General features: G+C 42.1%; 1 long non-coding RNA gene across 2 annotated transcripts in view; it reads left to right on the plus strand.

Annotated features, from left to right (window-relative positions):
* Window positions 1–14,889, plus strand: part of LOC112545227 (uncharacterized) — a 115,473-nt gene that overhangs the window by 48,353 nt on the left and 52,231 nt on the right. For both annotated transcript variants that reach the window (XR_012904177.1, XR_012904176.1), the window contains exon 3: window positions 7,771–7,914. This is a non-coding gene — a long non-coding RNA (uncharacterized LOC112545227). The remainder of the gene's footprint in view (window positions 1–7,770; window positions 7,915–14,889) is intronic.

Here is a 14,889-nt window from a genome sequence, read left to right on the forward strand (position 1 = left end):
AGGGACCTCGAGAGGTCATCGAGTCTAGTCCCCTGCCCTCATGGCAGGACCAGGTATGATAGGATAAATTGGACAGGCTAGATTAGATAAAATAGGAGAGTAGATTTAGATAATATTAGATTCAATAGGAACTGTCGATTTAGAAACAGTAGGTGAAACTTGAGGGCTTGTAATGTCTAAAGAAAATGTTTTTGCTATATTAATAGCAATGTAGATGTCATTTATTTAATATCATATGCTTTATACGTTTTCTTACAGTAATTGCTTCTCTTCTGAAACGTAGCAACAGAGTGGGAATAGGGGAAAGTTTTCCTTACAAAAAGTGCCGCAGGGTCTTTAGCATCCACACACAAAGCTGAGGCTATACCTGAAGGACCCTCTGCACTCTAAACTGTATGGAATTTTATTGATCACATGGCTCCCCTCTTGGAAGCATCCTACTGTATAATTCTAGGGGGTTTATATTGCTGCCATTCTAAATCTTATATCACCATCCTGCCCTACTATCTTCTCTGATGATTCAAAACATGGTTTTGTATGTATGCCAAGAATAAACAAGGCTTCTTTACGTTTGATGATGGTTCATCCTTTTTACTTTATTTATGGACTCTTGAACAATATGTGGTAGTGTCTTTTCAGGGCGATCCAGAATATCAGTCTGGAATTTTCCTCTTAGAGCATATATTTGCTCTTAGCAATGCCAGGATGGGAGCAGCTTAATCTCCCTAGATTTTTAACAAACAACTATTAACTGAAGGTTTTGTGGCAGGGGACCATCTCTGGCATTACTCTAAAGACAAAGGGGCTATTAAGCTGTCTTAGTTGAGCAACTGAAGATTCATCCTCTATGGAGGAAACTGGCTGGGGAGAGCCAGCCATGTGTTCCACCCATTTCTCTCCCTAATCAGGCGTAGGACTTGGGTGGAGGACGCATGCTTGGGGAAGATGGCAAGAGTGCCAATGTGCCCTGCAAAACCCCAGCTGGCATGGCAGCCCCATGGGAATTTGAAATCTCCAGAAGTCAAAGCAGGACAATTTAACACAGTTCTCCACAGCATAACACTTAGTTTGCTTGTGTTCCAGCTTGCAACAGCTTGCTGAAACTCTCACTGGAGAGGAGAGGGAAGAGCAGGAGAAAAGTATACCTTCACTTAAGAAAGTGTCAGTAATTTCAGGTACTTTTTAGTATCCTGGCTAAAGACACCCTTCTAGTGCCTTTTAAAATAACAATATATCAGTTAGTATTATACGTTCGATTCATGGCCGGTAAGTCCTCTTTTGTGCCATTTCCCTTATGAAAAGCTGCTTGAGCCTATCATTTTAAAATCCTGACTCCATTGAAATATAAAGCAAAACTCCCCTGGACTTCAGCAGGGCTAGAATTTCACCCACTTATATGGATGTGGTATGCTAATAGAGGACCTCCCCGACAGCATGGGGTAATGGATGTGTGTGATCCTTGTGCAAAGCAAACCTGGACGCTGGTACTGTCCTTTTTGGAGGCTGTTTGGCAGCTAGTGGTGAAAGCAGCCCTGAAGTTGCTCTAGTCTCTGCTCTGGACGGGGCTAGCATAAAACCAGACTCTCTCAATTGAACCACAAATGGCTTCTGTGTGCCCAAGCCCCAACTATGTCTAGTGGGCCATGGCACAGTTAAGATTCTGGTCCCCTCAGATTACCCTCTAAATAAAGGTTGCTCTTTCCATTGATAGGTTGTGGCTGGAAAGTAGGGAGTCCATGGAGCTGCTTCTCCTCCCATCTGGCTTATTGCTTTTTATCTCTGACTTTCCTCTCATAGGGTATGTCTACACTACCCCGCTAGTTCGAACTAGCGGGGTAATGTAGGCATACCGCACTTGCAAATGAAGCCCGGGATTTGAATTTCCCGGGCTTCATTTGCATAAGCGGGGAGCCGCCATTTTTAAATCCCCGCTGCTTCGAACCCCGTGCAGCGCGGCTACACGGGGCTCGAACTAGGTAGTTCGGACTAGGGTGCCTATTCCGAACTACCGGTACACCTCATTTCACGAGGAGTAACGGTAGTTCGGAATAGGAACCTAGTCCGAACTACCTAGTTCGAGCCCCGTGTAGCCGCGCTGCACGGGGTTCGAAGCAGCGGGGATTTAAAAATGGCGGCTCCCCGCTTATGCAAATGAAGCCCGGGAAATTCAAATCCCGGGCTTCATTTGCAAGTGCGGTATGCCTACATTACCCTCCTAGTTCGAACTAGGAGGGTAGTGTAGATATACCCATAGAGACCAGACAGGTATATGTTTGCATGTACGTTAGCTCTTAAAGAGCCAGTGGCGTGGCATTCAGTGCTCCCCACAGTTACAGTCTTGCTGGCAGAAGCAGGAAAGAGTTCTGGAGTGCTGTATGCATATCATAATGGGAACCTCATTTTGCAGTCAATTCTATTTCATAGTTTTCCCTGCGGCTGTATATAAGCAACCACAATCTTCTGGTGACAACTGAGAGATCCATCCCAGGCATGAAAACCCCCAGGCACAGCTGAATGATAATCACACTGATCAGGAGGCAACATTTTAATCTGTGGAAAAAACAAGAGCATGACTTGACACCTATGATAGACAGAGAATTTATCATAAACCTGAGAGTATTGTTCATATAATCACCTTACATCCTATGCACCACTCATAATAATGTGGAAAACGAGAATAAAAATCCGCTTGTCTGTCTTGCTTCGCATTTGCACTTTCCTGGCCCATAAACCTCTAAAATAGGCCCTATGTCCTTGGGACTTGTGTACACTCAGACACATTTAACAGTCTGTTAAGCTACATCCTGCGGAGCCAGAACCCCATTTGGCATATATCGGCACAGCTTCTCTGACGTCAGTGAAGATGCATTGATTTACACCAACTCAGAATCCAGCCCTGTGTCCTCAGACCACTGCACAGTGATGAATTAGAATGTCTTCCTTACTATGTACCTTTGATTAATTAATATAGATAGAAATTCAGTAAATGACTCATTTGTTATAGCTATGTCCAGAAAACACAGCTAAAATATTTGCACTGTACCCTGTGATGTGCCTTCTGAGCTATTTCTAGCTATGCAACTACATGTCCTGCTTCCTTCATCCATTGCCGGAAATATTTGGGCATTAACAATTAAGGCCACATATACTGATACTGTTTTTAACATCTGTTGTAACTTTCTGGTGCCTCTCTCCTAGGATTTACTTCACCAACTTAAAATAATCACATTGCCAATGGCCACAGCCCGCAAATAAGGAAACAGAGAAATACATATTCTCAGAGACGCTGCTCAAAATGCAGAGGGAGAGAGTGGGGTGGGGCGGGAACTGGATCTAAACTACCTGTATATTCAGACTGCCCATTTTACTGAGACGGGCAGTAAATATAGAAAGATAAAAATTGGTAGCAGAAGCCACCAATTTTATGAGATTACAGTTATTGAAGAGTCTAGAATATTTTTCTTCTTACATTCATATTTATAGATACCCTAAATTAATTAGTGATAAGGAGAAACAACCATGACGAGTTAAGAACAGGACTTCAAATTTCAATGTTAAGATTTTTAGCATAATCTGTTTATTTAGAAAAGAATGCACACACATTGCTTCATTTTTAACAAAACCTACATTAATCTTTACTACTATCATTCCCAGGATCCCAAGTCATGGACTAGAAGTCCAGCAAGACAATGGGAGAGTGCTGAGGATATTGACTGGGAGTTCCTTCCCAACCTGACGGGCAACATGCAAGACAGCACAAAGGTGCATGTTTGAAAATGTGGACGATGGCATCAAGGGTGGATAATACCTCTTGATGGTGAATGAGAGATGATAGGTTGTGAAAGAGACAAGCAGCTTTTGTTTAATGCAACAGAGAGCAGGGACCCAGTGAAGGCATGTGAAGAGAAAGAGACGATAGTCTAATGAAGGATCTTTGCAGCACATTCTGAATGGATATGAGGTGATTTGTCAAGACCAGAACAAGGAACCCTACAAGGGTGTTGTAGGAATAGAGATGCAAGATGATGAGAGCCTGCAGAGAGTCTTAGCCATGTTGATAGACAGAAAAAGCCTTATCTTAAAGAGATTTATATAAAGCTAGATCTAGACATAGCTAAACATGTAATTTGGTGTATTGAAAGCTCTACTGAAATTGTAAGTTGTTAGTTTAAATGTTGAGGGTTTTTGCTGGTCCTGCTCTGTAAATAAGTGTGCAATCTGGGCCTACCAACAATCATTCAGCAGATAGCCCATATTAATCTAGGCTAAGTTGTTTTAGGAAGAATCCTGCTTTCAAGTAGGAATAAGAAATCCTCCGGAAAAGGGCTTATTTTCCGGAGAATCGCATCTAGACTGGCACTTTTCTCCGGTTTATCCCCAAGCTGGAAAAAAGCAGCAGCCATGTAAATGCAAATGCCGCGGGGGATATTTAAATCCCCCACGGATTTGCAATTCCGACTCGTCACATTAGCATTCCTTTTCCGGAAAGGGATGCCAATGTAGACGTAGCCGAGATGTTTGAGGATGGAATTGTAGGAGTGGGCTGCCTGAGATGGTAAACAGTGTATTCAATGAGCTTAGGGATGGAAGGGAAAGGAGCAATGGTTGGAGAGGCAAATGGAGTCAAGCATTTCTCCGTAGCACTTACAGCAAGTAATCTTGCTAGGCAGCTAGAGTGCATTGCCCCACTCTACTAAATTCATTATGTCGTTAAAATGTTTCCAGTAAATGTCCAACTGCAAATATATCTGTCTTAAAAAGGCTACTTCTCCATCCTCCCATGAAGGAAAGTAAGTGGAAGGGTGTATAACAGCACTACTCAGCCATACTTTCCCTTAGCTCTAGATATGATATATTACTCAAATAGCTTTAAAAGGCTTTAGAATATCCTTTTTTCAAAAATGTTGAATGGTCTTTTTTGTTGTTCTGGCCACTTAATATTTGCACTGATCTCTGAATATATTTTTGATTGATCCCATGTTACCCATTTCACTGAGGGTATGTCTACACTACCCTCCTAGTTCGAACTAGGAGGGTAATGTAGGCATACCGCACTTGCAAATGAAGCCCGGGATTTGAATTTCCCGGGCTTCATTTGCATAAGCGGGGCGCCGCCATTTTTAAAACCCCGCTCGTTCGAACCCCGTGCAGCACGGCTACACGGGGCACGAACTAGGTAGTTCAAACTAGGCTTCCTAGTTCGAACTACCGTTACTCCTCATTCCACGAGGAGTAATGGTAGTTCGAACTAGGAAGCCTAGTTCGAACTACCTAGTTCGTGCCCCGTGTAGCCGCGCTGCACGGGGTTCGAACGAGCGGGGTTTTAAAAATGGCGGCGCCCCGCTTATGCAAATGAAGCCCGGGAAATTCAAATCCCGGGCTTCATTTGCAAGTGCGGTATGCCTACATTACCCCTCTAGTTCGAACTAGCGGAGTAGTGTAGACATACCCCGAGTGACTACAATTGTGACTTGGTAAATGAGACGTTAGTACAGTAGACTTCCGATAATCCGGAACCTATGGGACCTAGGTGGTGCCGGGTTATCAGATATGCCGGACTATCAGGAGGTACTATAAGATGATTATATATATATACTGTATACATTATATACTGTATATAAAGTGTTCTTAACCCTTTTTTATTGTACATACTGTATACAGTATACTGTAATGTTTTAGTTTCTTTAAGCCTTTTTTACCCTTTTTGCTCAGTTCAGCTGCTGCTGCTGTTACCTTGTGACTCATTTTTTGCCGAAGCTCACTCACTAGGCTCTTTCCATTTTGATGCCGGACTATCAGGAGTGCTGGACTATTGGATGCCGGACTATTGGAGTTTTACTGTATTATTTATTCTAAAGTTGGGTTTGCAAATGAATCATGCAGTTTTGCTATATGATTATTATCCCAGACTCTATTTTTGACAAGTCTTTAATAGTATGTTAATTCTAAAGTATTATACTATGAAAAATATTATGGCATAAATTTCCACGAATTATGCTAATTCTTTGTATAGAGAGAATGGGTTTATTTGACAATTCAGTAACCTAAAGGGGAGAGAACATTTTACAATTACAACAAATCAGATATGCTTAAATAAATATTACTCTATATAGCATCTGGAAAGAGGAAAATTCAGTATGAATTAGAGCATTTGTTTAACACAAGGGTGGGCAATAATTTTTGATGGGGTGGGGGCAAACCTAGAACTTGGTAAGTGGTCAAGGGCTGTACTCTTCCATGATATTAATGGAGGAGGTGCAGAGTCTGGTATGGAGGTTGGATGCAGGAGAGGGTGTGGGGTCTGGGAGGAGGTATGGGTACAGGAGAAGATTCTGAGCTGGAGGAGGGTGTAGGAGGCGGTGCAAAGTCTGGGAGAGATTTGTGACCTGGAGTAAGGGTGCGGGGGTTTGGATTGTGACCTGGGGCAGGGGTACAGGAGGGATAGCCAAAGGCTGAGGGGAAGGAATGAATGAGGTACCAGTGCAGGCTCTGGCTAGGAGGCACTTCCCTGTGTGGCTCCAGGCCAGCAGCATCTTGATGTAGGCTCCCTGCCTTTCACACCACTGTATGCCCTCAAAGTGGCTGGCTGTGGGGGCCTTGTGTTCTCTGAGTGTCATGAGCCCCTGGGGAGGCGGGCATTGCAAGCATGGTCCAGCCAGCTCCCATTGGTCAGAAACCAGCCAACAGGAGCTGCAAGACTGTGCTGGGAGCAGTGGCTCATCGTGCACAGAGAACACATGGTCCCCATAGTCAGCCCCTTTGAGTCATGTGTGGGGACATGGAAAGCAGAGAGCCTGCCTGAGGCTCTTACTGGGCCACAGGATGGTGGCAGCAGGCAGGATCCAGTGGTGTGGCGAGCTGGATGCAGCCTATGGGTCATGTTTTGCCTGCTCTTGACTTATTATGTTGCACCTTTGCTGTTGATAATGTGGTAGCTATGGGCAACAAATGTAATACTTCACAAATCTAGAAACTGATCTCTGAAAGTAGACATGGCAGTCTTGTTAGCAACTATTGATTTCCCTGAAAGTCTGAGAGGCAAAGATCATGATCTATTGTTTAGAACTAGTCATGTGGCACTTCTCGGAGGGTACGTCTACACAACCGGGCTAAAGCTGAATTAAGATGCACAACTTCAGCTACATCAATTGTATAACTTAAGTTGAAATAGCTTAAATTGGCTTTTGGTGCTGGCTATACAGCAGGAAGTTGAAGAACATTTCATTAGGAATAAGGGAAGTTGAAGGAAGAGTGAAGGTTACCATGAGTCAGAGTAAGAAGTCCTCTAGCTCAACATTATTTTGAAATGAAGGCTTGTAGACATGAACTATGTTATTTCAGATTAACATCAGTTATTCTGAAATAACACTGCTGTGTAGATGTACCCAGAGTTGCAAAGAGTTCCTTCCTTACTGTGCTTTGCAGGAATTTGCTATAAACTCCATATGTGTATTTATACGTATATCTTCAATGCCAGTTGGTTATTTGCTTAAATAAAGAGACCTTGAGAACAGGATTCCTAGAAGTGGGAGAACAAAATTTATTAAATTTACTTTCCTTGCAATGTTTGTACATTTCCTCTTCCCTTTTTGCAACAGCTGACTCTTCACTTTTAAAATCTGTTGGGTGCAGGGGCCGTATTTTTGTTATAGTTGTACAGTGCCTACCAAAATAAGCCTGAATCGTAAATGCAACTGTAATACACATGAATAATATCATTGTGAGAGAGACTGTACTTACATTGTTAACTTTTCCCTCCATCTTTTTAAGGTGGGCTGGTGTAGGCCCCAGCACCCCCTACAGGAGGCTAGCGGCCTTGCTGCACCCCATCCCAGCAGGAGGAGCGGAGAAGAGGTCTTCCAGATGCTATAGAGTGGCTGTCTCTGTGGCAGCCAATCAGGACCCAGCAGAGAGGTATAAAACAAGCTTCAGGGCTGGGGCTTGGCAGTTTCCTTTAGGAGCTTGACCCAGCCAGGTTTATACCCTGACTGGGAGATCAGCACTATGCCTAGCTCCCAGTGTGAGCTTAGCCCAGACCCATTGGCCAAAGACCAGCCACAAGCAGAGACTTACTAGCACTGTGGACAGGGCTAGTCAGGCCCTGGTTTCAGGACTTTGAGGGTGACTGGACAACCAGGCAAGGACCCTGCACAGCGCCAGTTGGCCACAGTGGGGTGCTCACCAGCTGGTGGACCCGTTATACTTTTCTTTTTAATTATTTTGCTGCATCTCCCCAAGTAGCCCAAATATAGTTGCTTGAGCACATTAAAATTACTCATAAACTCATGCATCTAGAAGCTATGGTGTTTGCTGATCTTCTATGGCACCTTTAATTTAAAGATTTCCCAAATCCTTTCAAGCACCAGATAATCCTCATAAAGCTGCTGTGAGCCTAGAATAGACTCCAGAGCACATGGGCTGTGTCTACATTGGCAAGATTTTGCACAAAAGCAGCCACTTTTGCGCAAAATCTTGCCGCCTGTCTACACTGGCCGCGAGTATTTGCGCAAGAACGCTGACTTTGTAATGTACACAATCAGTGGTTCTTACGCAAATACTCTGATGCTCCCGCTCAGGGATAAGCCCTCTTGCGCAAGTATTCTTGCACAAGAGGGCCAGTGTAGACAGCAACGTTAATTTCTTGCGTAAGAAAGCCCGATGGCTAAAATGGCCATCGGAGCTTTCTTGTGCAAGAGAGCGTCCACACTGGCACGGATGTTTTTGTGCAAAAGCAAATCTTTTGCGCAAAGGCACATGCCAGTATAGATGCTCTCTTGTGCAAATCCTTTAACGGAAAAACTTTTCCATTAAAAGTATTTGCGCTAAATCATGCCAGTGTAGACGCAGCCATGATGTCCAGTCGTGTTAAGTGTTGGAAAAAACCTACTTCTCTCTTGGTTACTGTAGAGAGATCTTATATCTCACAAGGAGAGAAGGATAGTGATTTAGTTTTGCAGCTTTTTTTGGAATGTGGCTGACTGCTTTTGGTTGTTGTGGTCACTCTTCCCTGCTTCAGGAGTGCTATGAAATACCTCAATGTGGTCAAGTTGCTCAATTAGCTTTATGCATCTTGCTTGATATAGTGGTATTACATGTTGGTTTGAGGCTATTAGAGGGACAAGGTAGAAGAGTTGGTATCTTTATTTTGACCAACTTCTGTTTGGTCAAGTTTACACACAGCTTTTCTTCAGGTCTGGGAAAGATCATGCATCTTGTTTAATTACTCCACTTCATATTCCTTCTGCCCCATGTGAAATGAGCTTCACTGGTCTATTAGGGTGTGTCTAGACTACATTCCTCTTTCAAAAGGAATGTAAATGAAGGAAATAGAAAATGCACATGAAGTTCAGATTTACAGATCTCACACTTCATTTGCATAATTGTGTCTGATCACTTTTTCATAAAAGGTTTTTCGAAAAAAAAAGCAGAAAAAACCCTTTTTCGAAAGAACCCTGTAAGCCTCATTTTCTCAGGAATAAGCGTTCTTTAGAAAAAGGTTTTTTTTTCTGAAAGAATCGTGTCTAGACTGCTTTTTTTTTAAAATCCTTTTTCAAAAAAGCAATCGGACATGATTATGCAAATGAAGTGTGAGATTTGTAAATCTGCGCTTCATTTGCATTTTTTATTTCCTTCATTTACATTCCACTTTCAAAAGAGGAATGGAGTCTAGATGGACCCTTAGGGTAGTTAAATCCATAAATCTAAAAGCTCACAGATGACGATTCCTTACCATTTCTATCTTTCCAATGCAGTGCGATAGCATTAAGGACACAAGAGCAATCTCTGGAAAAACAACCCAAATCTTGAACTGATTTTGCCTCTTACACTTGCTTCCCTTTGGAACTTTCTTACAAATTTCCTGAATTTGCTAAAGACTGCTTTCTTGAAATCCTTTATTTTTATTGTGCTGTTTTTCATCCTACCATTCTTTGAAATCATGAACACTACCACTTCACAATCCCTTTCAACTAAGCTGTCTTCTGCTTTCAGAGTCTCAACCTGTGCCTTCCTCTGTCAAAATCAAATCTAGAATAGCCCCTCCCCAGTAGCTTTCTCCATCTTCTGAAATACAAAATTGTCTCCAATACATTCCAAGAACTTGTTGGACAATCTGTGCCCTGCTGTGGTTATTTTCCCCCCACAGATGTATGGATAGTTGATGTCCTCCATCACCACCGTGTCTTGTGCTTTTGGGTGATTTTGTTAGCTGAGAAGAAAAAGAAGCTTCATTTACTTTTTCCCTTGTTAGGTGATCTGTAATAGAGCCCTACCATCACATCATCCTTGTGTTTTTTGCCCCTTTACTCCCTGAAGAATCTTCAAGAAAACAAACTGTTCATAGGTCACCAGATTTCCCTACCGCTAGTCACAAATAGTGTCATTTTTGTGCTGGTTTGTTTGTCCTGAGGAATAGATTAATTAGTGCTAAATGAAGTTAAAAAGACATTGAAATATTTCAACTATGTAACAGTGGAGTGGGAAAATATCACACCATGTGACATTTTAGAATTCTGAACTGAGCAAAATAGTTTTCCTAGACTTTCATGGGAGCTAATTATAAAAATGGTCTCAGCTTTGCCTCTGTTTTTCAGCTGCTATTTTTCCACTTTCAAATAACAGAATCTAATCTAATTTTTCCCTCAACAATTTTTGCAAGTGTCAATTCCATCACAAACATCTTGCTAACCGATCTATAGGCACAATCAGGTGAGAGGTATGAACAATCTGTGCATGCAAGCAAAATTAACTGCAGAAGCAATTTATTGTGGGAGCAAAATTACACCCACAAATATGGGCTGCTTTTTATAAAATCAATCCCATAAATATACATACATCTATTAAGGTTAAGAAATTGCAGTGAAAGGCACAATTTGATTACTAGTGATACTTGGCTTCCTCACAAAGCCATGCACAAGATTACATGGAAATCACCAGATGGCCAAACCAAAAAAGCAGACTCAGTATCAGTAAAAAGCATAGAAGATGGTCACTATTAAATGTTAGTCTATAGAGGGGCCACATGATAGTGATTATGATCTACAAATGCAAAAGATTAAGATTAAAGTGCAACTGGAGACAAATTTGATCATGATAAATTAAAGGTAGGAATACAAAGTGATCCCTGGAGAACATTTCAGTCCATTGATTTGTGACACCATATTACAGATCAGCTAGAAAATATTTATGGAAGGAATACAAAACACAGTGGAGGAACTTTTTGGAGGGGGTAAATTAAAAAAAAAAGAAAAGCTGAACGAGCATTGAAACAAGGTTCCTACAGAAGAGGTATAAATAAACCAAGACTGCTGGGAAAGTAGAAGTAGTAAAATCATTGGCTGTGTCTAGACTGCATCCCTTTTTCGTAAAATGGATGCAAATTAGACACATCGCAATTGAAAATCCCTTATCCATTTTAAGGGATAAGGGATCTTTCGGAAAAAGCTTTATTTTCCGAAAGATCCGCGTCTAGACTGGTGCTTTTTTCCGGCAAAGCTCCGAGACGGAAAAAAGCGGCAGCCATTTTTATGCTAATGAAGCGGGGGGGGGGGGGATTTAAATCCCCGCTTCATTTGCAATTGCGATATCTCTAATTTGCATCCCTTTTACGAAAAAGGGATGCAGTCTAGACACAGCCATTATGTAAGTCAATGAAGAAATTATAAAGACTGGACAAGCCTTATGTAAAAAGGCTCAGCAATTAGAGGAGGTGTGACAATAACAATATATAACCAATATACAAAAAGGCTAATTGAAACATAATCAGGCCAGGGATAATGGTTTTTAAAAAGGCTACCAGTGAACTGATGACAAATTCTGAAGAGAGTTTTGACAAAGAGCTGAATCTTGCAGTTTATCTAGATTGTGGTGAGCAATAATTTTTGATGTGGGGCCACTCCAAGAATTTGAAAAGTGGTTGAGGCTGCACTTTTCCAAAATATGAATGGAGGAGGTGCAGGGTCTGGGATGGAGATTAGGTGCAGAAGGGAGTTTGGGGTAAGGGAAGGAGTTTGAGTGAAGGAGGCAGTTGTGACCTGGGGTACTAGACTGGAGCGCAGGGGCTTGGACTGTGACCTAGGGCAGGGAATTGGGATACAGGAGGTGGTGCAGGAGTTTGGGTTGTGAGCTATGGTAGGAGGGGACTGTGATCTGGGGGAGGGGATTGGGGTGCTGGATCTGAGAGGAGTAAGGGTGCAGACGATTTGGGTATGTAGAGTAGAGCAGCAGGAGTGGGGGGCAGAGGCTTGGGGAAGGGATGAATTGGGTGCCAGAGGCAGCCTTTGGCCAGGAGACTTACCAGCCAGCAGCTCATCCCTGAATCAGTCTCCCTGCCTGCCCTGATCCCCAACCCCACACAGGCTGCAGCCATGTGCTCTGTGAATAAGTATGAGCCCCTTGTGCTTCGTGTCTGCCTGTTATTGAAACAGGCAGCCCCCACTGGCCAGTTTCTGGCCAGAAGCTGGCCAATGGGATTGTGCTGTGGGGCAGGAGCGGCTCCTAAAACTTCCCCCTCCCCTGTGGGCTCAGTTTTTAAAGTGAAACTATGTCACAGCCGTGTTTCTGAGCAGTGTGCATGTGGGGCAAGACATGTGGGGGGCGTGCCTGCTTAGGGCTCCCCATAGTTTGCGGGCTGGATCCAGTGGCTTGGTGGGCCAAATCCAGCCCATGGGCAATATTTTGCCCCGGCCTGATCTAGATTAAAGCACTTTAGACAAGCATGATGAACATGATAGCTTATCTGGCACAATGGATATCAGCACTGAACCATTGTTGAAAGAATAGACACAGTAAAGCAGCTAAAAAAAGAGAGGAAAACTGCAGGAACAGCCCATATAAAAGCTGAGTTATCAGCAGTTTAAGGTCTATCAAAGCATTAGAGAAAATGTACAAGACGGTATGGGAGCAAGAGAAAGTAACAGATTATTGGTGCAACTGTGATCTTAAGTGAGTCTTCAAGGAAGAAGATTCCGTACATTTGAATAAATTTAAAAAGGTATAAATTATAGTAAGTGCCAGGAAAAATCATGAAGAAAGTAATTGTCGACAAGTGAGGACGAGTTGCAGAGAAAGTAGTAGTCAAGGAACAGTGTGACTTCAGACATAGCTGAAGTTGTATTGACCAAATAGTCATGGTCTCTCCGTCGATTATGATGGGGGAATGAGAACTGGGATTAGAGACCTTTGCTGCTTTCATCAATTTCACAGAGACATTCAATTTGGAGGGAAGCACTATGGAAAGTAGCACAATCATATGGAAATAGATAAAATTGCCATTAGTCAAAGGAGCCATAAAATCACTTTCTTTTCATTATGTTCTTAAGTTGGATATTTAACATAGAGTTGGAGGGCATGGCATTAGATGATCTAGAGTTGACTTCCTTAGTTTATGCAGATCAGCTTCATCTAACTGGCAGACCCATTTGAATCAATTATTATACTTTTCACTACTTTGGAAAGTTGGTGTAGTCTACTTGGACTTTCAGTAAATGCCAAGATGAAGTGGTTTAATAAATTAATAGATAAGAGAGGACAGTAATGGTTTTAAATACAGAACTCATGAACTTGTACAACAAACAGAATCTTGTGTATACCTAGGAAACTTGATCAGTGCTGTGGGTTATTTCCAGGATGAGATTAAAAGATGTTCCTTAGCTACCGTAGCTGCACAGCAGCTCATGGCAATATGGACTCAAAAACATTGGTTGATACCAAGGTGATAATTTATAAGACCAGCATCCCAATGATATTACTTTATGGTCTTGAAGCAGGTGCACTGAATGAGACAGCAGATGGCTGGAGGCCATTGAGAAGAGTTCTTGAAAAGATGGCTAGTGTTGTATAATGGAATAATTTCTAAGACAAATGAAGTTAGAGGGAGAATAGGATGTGAGTCCAGGGCAGGACTGGCTCCAAATGAAAATAATCACAATGGTGCAGAAGGCTACCACTGACTAAACAGTATAATGCACACACAGCTGTGACCAGGCTTAGCTTAATGGAGGAACAAACCCTGAACAGGAATAAATGGTGATGCTGTACTGCTCCCTGTGCCTGTGCTCTGGGAAGAAAAGAAGAATATATGTGCAGAACAGAGGGTTTTTTTTCTATTTTGCACACAATTTATCTTAAGATACAGAAAACAAGCACAAGCTAATAGATATGCAATGTCAGAACCATGACAGTAGCTAGAAACTAATGACATTTATACCATTACAGATGTTATTGCTGAATGAGGCTGTATTGTATAGGTTGTGTTGCAGCTAAGTACTGAGTAGGAGAGAAGTGATCTACACTAGAATTTGTATGCATGTGTCTATTTTTGCAAATTAACATTCTTATTTTTTAGAACAGGATGCTAAAGGGCATACTCTAGCAAATAAAGCTATTTGAATTTGTGCAAAGAAACTATATTTCCTGTATCTCGTTCTACAGTGCTGTGAACTATAATTTAATTCAAAATAAGGTATTCACAGAGAAACTCAAAGATGGACTTCATGAAAAATATAGACTTTTTCCTATTGGAAAGTTCTCAATACAATATTTTTCAAATTCTGAGGGCTATACTAAGTCTTTAAAGTTGGCACATATTTGAGTGTTTGTTGGACCTTCGTCTCCAGGGTTTCCCTCTCTCTCCTAGATGATCATTATTGGCAAACCTTTTCTTTTGGGGGACAAGCCCCCATCTCTGCTCTGGGGTGAAATCCTGGCTACATTGTCAGTGGTAAAATTTCCAATGACTTTAATGGAGCCTGAATTTCACCTCGTATTTCTTCACCACAGTTCCGTCTGCCAGTCCCCACAGACTTGATATTCTGTGTCCTACCACATAAGTGAACAAATGCTGAGTACAATGTTTTCTGCCTCAGTGGCAATAAAATTGCAACACACTTA

Source organism: Pelodiscus sinensis, chromosome 5 (assembly GCF_049634645.1).
Source record: "Pelodiscus sinensis isolate JC-2024 chromosome 5, ASM4963464v1, whole genome shotgun sequence".
Taxonomy (NCBI): Eukaryota; Metazoa; Chordata; order Testudines; family Trionychidae; genus Pelodiscus; species Pelodiscus sinensis.